Source organism: Thamnophis sirtalis, unplaced genomic scaffold (genome assembly GCF_051295495.1).
Source record: "Thamnophis sirtalis isolate CommonGarterSnake01/CBP01778 unplaced genomic scaffold, rThaSir2_p1.2 scaffold_5, whole genome shotgun sequence".
In the NCBI taxonomy this organism is placed as follows: domain Eukaryota; kingdom Metazoa; phylum Chordata; class Lepidosauria; order Squamata; family Natricidae; genus Thamnophis; species Thamnophis sirtalis.
This window is the reverse complement of record NW_028261385.1, coordinates 61204667-61212688: the sequence shown is the minus strand read 5'-3', so window position 1 is coordinate 61212688 and position 8022 is coordinate 61204667.

Genomic DNA, 8022 nt, shown 5'->3' with positions numbered 1-8022 from the left:
AGTATTTATTTTCCAGATCTGTGCTTGGTCTCAAACTCAGCAGGCATGGAGATATGTGGCAAAACAAATTAGTTAATGAGTAAGCAGCGTGGCGCTTCCCTTTAAAATGTGCTAAACAACCATCTGTCTGTAATTCTTTACTTTGAATCCTTGCACTTAGCAAGAGATGGGACTTGATGGTCTCAATGGCCCTTTTCAATTCCATGATTCTATGCTTCTCAACTGTTTATAGAAATACATTGTACCATTGTCTATCCAACCCATTTTTAATGTAGTCTTTCTTTCTCCAGCTTCCCTTTCTGCACCAGATTGATCCTGTTGTCTTCTGTTTAAAGAGTTATCCTACTGGCAGATGGAGAAGGATGGAGAAGGCCTCTTTATGTATAATCTCTTTCCAATATTTTGTTGAGTTTGATGGAATAAAAAGATACAGTAGATCATTCCATGGAACTGGACTTAACCATGCTAGAGAGCTTGCTAACATGGGCCTGTTTCTGGAAGCACTGTGGGCAAGATTTAAAGATGGATTCAGAACACAGTTGGCGGAGAGGGAACTTCTGTCACTTCGGCAACAAAATCAGTCAGCCAACGTTCTCACAATATCTCCATTGTGTTGCTTCCAGGGCCAGTAGAATAACTCCACTCCCCCTCCTTGTCCTCAGTCCACCGTCTCTGCCTCCAGCCTTGTAACGATGGACCTCCCAGTCTAAGGGGCATGGGCATCCTGGCGCTGACAGACCCGGTCAAAGACAAACTAGGCCACCATGCCCCAGATGATGATCAACTCAGTCCGGAGCCCTTTGGCAGCTTGCCTTCCACACTCCTTTCCTCCATCCGCAGCTCCCATTCCTTGGACTTTACAACTGGTTTCACACCCTCTTCCTGAGCTTCTGCCTCCACGCACTTGACTTCCGACTCTCCATCCCTTTGGTAGATGTACCTTCTGCCATTCTGAAGCTTTTTGCAACAGCAGACTTACTGACCAAGATAAGTGACAGATAAGATATAAGGGAGAGCTGACTTTCTCTCAGCAGGTCTAGGCCAGCACATGCAGATAGAACAAAGGCTCCTTACACTCTAGTATCCAAAAAACCTCTGGGCTTTATTTCTGCTACAACCTTGGACCACAGCACACAACAAAAATGTAAACAAGGTAAAACCAGCTCTGGGAGCTTCTGCCTTCCAGCGCTTTTATCTTCTTGCTTCCCCCCAGTAGCCACCATCCATTGCAGCAAATTCCCTCCCCCTCACAGTTTATCAGAACATAACAAATTTAAACAGCCCGTCCGACTCTGCATCTCGGTGCTGTTGCTGCTGCTGTGACATCATCAATCATCATCGCTGCTTGTAAACGGGTTTAGAGGCCCCACACTGGAATCAGGTTACCCACTGCCAACCCCCCCTAATAATGTCAAGCCTTGGACTGGACTCAACACCTGCATGCTCTTATTTCAGCAGTGTTGGGAGAAAAAACCAGTCCAGTTCCAAGCCGGGAGAAAGACCCTGGAAATAAAATGAAGGCAGGCTGCAGGAAAAGAAGTCTGTTGATTTGGTAGACAGAAACTAGTCACAGCAGCATGTTTCTGGGGTGGCTGACAAAATGGGGTTGAGAATAGGTGGGTTTTTATATGTTCTTTGGGGCTTTGTGATTGAGATGCCTGTTCCTGTGTAAGAATGTGTCCTTTAATATCTTAATGGCTGTTGCCAGATTCCTATGGGGTCATGTCAAAGTCATGTCTGGTTCTACAGGCAAAAGGGGAAATGCAAATCCTAGGTGTTTGTCTGAGCTATTCTTATTAGCTTTGGCTTGCATAATTGTGTTGCTTATTTGAAGTCTCTTTGCTTATGAATAGATTCTGAATGGATGCAAAATCTCCATTCCTAAAGATCAGCATCTTCAAGCTTCTTCTTGAGGCTGTGTTCCTATAGCAGAAAGACTGGGTTTGCTATCTGATTTGTTAAGATTTTTCTCCTTTTCTTCTTTAGGATAAATATTCTATCCTGCCTCTTTTTAATATTGAGAATAAAGAATATTTTAACCTGGGGAGGGGAGGCCTTCCTACACCAGGAAAATAATGAGTACCCTTGAACATGGAGTTGTGATCTTATGAAGCTTGGCCCATAAAGAAGAAGTTATGTTATGACAAATAAATATGAAGGAAAGTAGTCAGAAGGGGAGAAATATCCCCAAATAATAAGACATTTAAAGACTTGTCAAGAAGTGATGTTGGACTGTGAATGTAAAATGTATTCAAGGCAAGCATAGTTTCTCAGTGTCATGATTTCCAAAGCATAAGAGAGTATATATAGATATACCCTACTTAGAAAAGAATTATTGAAATCAGTTAGACAAGGTGGTCTTCAATATTGTAATTTACACTGATTTTAATGAACCTACTCTTGCTCTGACTCAGACTGAGCATTGGATCCAGGAGAGCATTGCAGGGGTGGGTTGCTGCTGGCATTACTGCCAGTTCAGTGCATGTGCAATTGTACAGTAACCTGGCTCTGTGCCTGTGCACAGTTGCCCATAAATAGATCTGTGCATGCGCAGAACATTAAAAAATGAAAAAACCATGCCGCGCCAACCAGGGAACCAATTTGGAGGCATGGCAGGCTTAGGTCACTGCTAGTCCGAGCAACTCGGGCCAGCAAACCACTACCGGTTCAGCCAAAACAGCCAAAACTGATAGGAACCCACCTCTGCAGCATTGTCTCTGAAACGCATGCTATAAACAATCTTCTCCTTAGCTTTCAACTCCAGTTTTTGCTTTATTTGTGATAGACTCCTTCCAGTAGGTTCTGACCATGCAAATCATGTGAAAATGCAGAATCCAACCACTCTGAAATTACTATGAGAAACTGAATGGACCAATCCCTATTGATAGATTGACCTTTTATCTGCGGACATTAAAGGCAAAACAATGGAGAGTCAGAAATTTTAACTGAGAATTTACTGGCACACATTGATTCACTGCACTACCTTACTCTAATTGTTTTCAGACTGTATTTATTTAGTACTTAACATATCTAAATTTGCATAAAAATGAGGAGGGAAAAAAGCTTTTATGGAATGTCTTTGGCACCCCCTAATGGCAAAGCATCTTTTACAAGAGTGGATACTTCCATCCCATATATTTGGAATATATCCAGGCCATGTTAAACCTTTAATTATATCTGTGATCAAATGCAAGCATTTACTCTTCTTTTGTTACATGCGGAGACAGGTAACATTGTATATTGCAACAAAAAGTTAATAAACGTCTTGTTGGAAATTGTACTTTAAACAAGTACAATTTCAAACAAGGGGTTTTATAACTTTTTGTAGTCAGTGAATCAAGAAGGATTTGCAGTTTCAAATAAAGCAGTAATAGATGCCAGCAATTCTTTACGTCATTTTTAGAATAGAATAGAAAGTGTGAATTTGTCTTTGGTGTATATGCTCTCAGTGTACATAAAGAAAAATAAAATAGAATACATTCATCAAAATTCATAAGCTACAACCCTTAGTGATAGTCATAAGTTACTAATAAGCAATCAAATTATCCTAGGAAACAAATAAAACAATATAAAGTTTTTTTAAAATACTTTTTTATTTCCATTTTCATAACATACAATCACATGTATACTATACATAGCCAGTATCATATAGTATTAAATAATAATTACATCAGTTCCTCTTGTCAACAATGCGCAGAAAAATGAAAAAGAGGATAACTTATTTAAAACAATATAAAGTTTAAAGATACAAGCAACATGGTTATAGTCATAAGTGGAAAGAGATAGGTACTAGGAAGGAAGATAAGAATAATAATACAGTCTTAGTAGTTAATATGACAGTGTTGTGGGATTTAGTTGTTCATCCTTCTTGTTTTAGCTTTTTCATGATTGCTAATTTCTATTTATTTATTTATTTATTTTATGTCCCAACTTTTTACTTATGTGATAAGTGTTCAAGAAAGCTTAATGATAAGAAAACAAAATGCAAAATATAGGACACAGCAATAACTTATCAAACAATTAAAAAAATAAAATAAATGGAATTAAAGTCAGAGCATTAACAGGTGGTTGAAGGTGGAACTCTCTGTATTGCTTTGCATTGAAAGTTATCTTGTGGATGTGTGGCTGCCACAGAAATGTGCTGAAGCTAAGCACATGCTCACAAGAACAGTACTTCAAAAGCTCTCTGTCATGGATGACAGCTGGGTCACTAAATGTCATCCAACAATCTAAACATATGAAATGTTGAAGATAATATCCACTTGAAAATCTTTAAGTACACAGCCACTGTGCCAGGCAGGGAATGAGGCGGTATTATTACTAGCTATACAAACATATTTCCCACCTAACACATTTCACTGGGAAATTATGTGCTGGGCACAAGCCCAATGATTGTTGCATAGCAGGAACGTGTTGTGTGCTACAGAGCTTGTAGTGAACACTCAGCCATCTCAATTGCTCAACTACAGAGATATGTCTGCCATCTAAATTACTTCTGGAAGAATAGGCACATTTGGGATGATAATCGGGAGACGGGGAGAGCACATCTAACAGCCATCACCCTGTAACAAGAGATCAAGGCCATTTACGACTAGACCAATGCTTCAAAAGTTTTATTTTCTCCAACAGTTATTCAAACTTAAGAAAAGAGAAAGCATAGCAAATAGGATTAAAATGACAAAAAACTTTTTTTAAAAAAATATTGAAAAACTTAACAAGCTGTGAACAAACAGTTCTACCCCTCTATCAATGTTCTGATTCTATATGGGAAGAAGGCGGGGCTTAGCAGTGAGAAGACGGACTTTCAGGCATTTCCTGAATGACCATCTATACCGGAGTCTTTTTTGGACAATTCATTTGAATCTAAGCTGTCCCGGAGAGACAGTGACGTGGGGGGAACTCCAGTGGTCCCAGAGATGTTCGCAAAATCTCTGGGAACCTAAGGAAAGCCTCCCTAATCCAGTGACTTCCGGATCGGCTCGATGCTGACTGCAACTGCAAAGGCCCAGAGAGAGAGCTGAATATGAACATGTCGTTTGATGTGAGTCTTAAATCCTTTTTTCTTGTTGGAAAGAGAACACTCTAAATTTGGAAACTTAGTTCAAAATAAGGCTGATAAGTGAGAAAAGCGGTGGTGATAAATGTTTGCCATTTGGAAGCTTATTTTTCTGTTCCTTTTTTTTTAATTCCTGGAAGCCGGGCTGGACTTTCCTGTAATTTGAATCGGCTTTTTGCGTTCCTTCTCTTTGTTAGATACCTATTAGAAAAGGAAGAACTGGCACAAAAAATTAGAGGTGCCAAACGGAATTATTTTGAAAATGCGAACAAACCAGGCAGGTGGTTAGCATATAAGATGAAAAAAGAGAGAAACAAAGAAAATACTTCAACTAAGAGATAAACAAGGAGAAATTCAATATGGAAATACCGGGGGAAAAAAATATTATACATGACTACTACGTTAAACTCTATGAACAAGAGAAGGTGGAGGAGGGACGAGTCAAAAAGTATCTACAAGATGCCAATCTCCCCCAGGTACCAGATGAAACTAGAACAATGTTAGAAAGAAAGAAAAAATATTCTTTGTTTCTTGTCCTGCCTTCAGATGCTTGGAGGAATAGCGTGACTTCCTCTTCTTTGTGGCAACCCCTGAGATATTGGACCACTATTATCATGTCTCCCCTAGTTCTTCATTAGACTAGAAATACCCAGTTCTTGCAACCGTTCTTCATATATTTTAGCCTCCAGTCCCCTAATCCTCTTGGTTGCTCTTCCCTGAACTCTTTTTAGAGTCTCCACATCTTTTCTACATCGTGGCAACCAAAACTAGAACTGTGGTGGCTTTTTTGGCTGCTGCATCACATGCTACCTCATATTTAAGTGGCTGTCCAATAATGTCCCTAGATACTTTGAATGTCCTAATTGAACATAATTAACAGAATAACAGAATATCTGCTGTTACCACCATCCACATCTTAATTTGAAATTGAGCATCTCAAAAGCCACATTCCGTGTTAAGGTTGTGGTTAAATAGAAACCAATCAACATTTCCCAAACTCATTGGTAGCCTCACATTGCAATGAAGAACATGCATTCAATTTTGCAGCTACTAAGATTGTTGGCCGAGCATGTACAAAAACAGCCAGGGAAATGTTTGAAGCCCAGAAAACGGGCCCCTCGTCAGTCAACAGCCAATCAGGTACCTATGAGTTACTAATCTCTCTGCCAGGTCCTGTTTCCATGATGTTCCTTTGTGGTCTTTCACAACATAGGAATTATCTTCACGCTTCCTCCCTTTTCCCAAAGACCAGCTGAAAGGGAGATGCCCAGAGAGTCCTTGGTTGCCCCCTCCCCTCTTTGGAAGAGCTTTATACCTCCTGCTGCCTTAAGAAAGTTCCAAACATCCTTAAAAATCCATCTTCTCCTGGGCACCCATTTTTTGGAACTATTACCATCTGGCAGACGGTACAGGACAATAAAAATAAGGGCAAGTAGACTGAAAAAGAGCTTTCATCCCAGAGCAGTAACTATCTTAAATTCTACTGTAGAGGGCAACACAAATGCAATATTAGGAGTTTCCAATTTCATTGTATAGAATGTACAGTTGTATACAATTGCATAGTGTTATTTTTCATATATAATATACACTGCAGAAGGCACACCTTTGTGGTATGGGGTGCCAAGACAATAAAGTAAAGGATTAAACTATTTAACTATGACAGTTTGGTCACGGAGGTGTTCCGGATGGCATTGGAGAGGAAATGGGTAATAATGTGATCTGGCTTCATCCGATGGCCGCACTGCCAGACGAGTACTTTCATGGACTCAGCTGCAGCCTGAGCCACGGAGGCTTCACAATCCTCTTGCAGATCCTGGAGACCTGGAAGGAATCCAGAAAAGAAATGATTTCCAGGATCCACCTTGAGAACCAACTCTGATCAGCGACAGAGCTTCTGGAGAGAAAGTCTCCGCTTCAAGTGAGGGAACTTTGAAACTCACCCAGGAAAACTTCTTCGATTTGTTTGGAAGTCACCACATTCTGTTTCATGTATTCTGCACAGCAGCCTAGACATATGCAAAGAAAAGGTTGGTGGAGTTGGCAGAAATGGCTAAATCAACTGATTCAAGAAAGAAAATGCAGAATTCTTTTGTTTATATTTGGAAGAGTCGCTTTGGGACTTTATGGGATGGTCCCAGGAATTGGGTCTATCTAGAGATCAGATGGAAAGAATTTCATATGACTCATATTTATGATGGTTGCAGAGTTTTTTGGGGGGGGTTGTCACCTGATCACTTTTTGCAACCTTCGGGCGAGCAAACTCCGGAAGGAAGCCCAATTCACTTAACAACCACGTGACTCACTTAACAACCACAGTGATACCCTTAAGAAACGGGGCCGTGTGTGTGTGTGTGAGAGAGAGAGAGAGAGAGAGAATGGTCAGCATGTCTGGCCTTAGGAAGCCCGCCTGCCCTGGTTTTTCCTCCCCTCATTCCAGAGTTTGCATTCGGAGTTACCAATTAAGAGGGCAGCTGCCTCTCGGGATGAAGAATTCTGGCTCTTCAGGAATTTCAGCATCTGCTTCAACATTACCGGCAATTTTTCCTTGCATCGATTGATCTGAGGAACACATGGCCACAAACAAGGCAATGAACTCTGTAGCTTCCTCTTTTTTTTCTTTCTACAGTTTCTAGTCCTCATGTCCTCAACAACAATGTCTTCCATAACATATTAAATTTTATTATACTGTACCGTATTGTATTGTATTTTAAACTATAAGATTGTTATACTATACTATATTTTATTATACTAAATAATATTATTATACTATATTGGATTTTGTTAGGCATATAATCTAACGGTTGGGTTGTTAATATATGAATCATGTAACAATGCTGTACCTGTTTCTTTAAATAATGGTGTAAATGTGATTGGTTGTTGTTTCCTCAAGCGGCCATAAGATGGAGCCAGAATCACTGTTAGATGCTGATCTGATCTGAGTGTTTGGAAGCTGGCTGTTAGAAGTG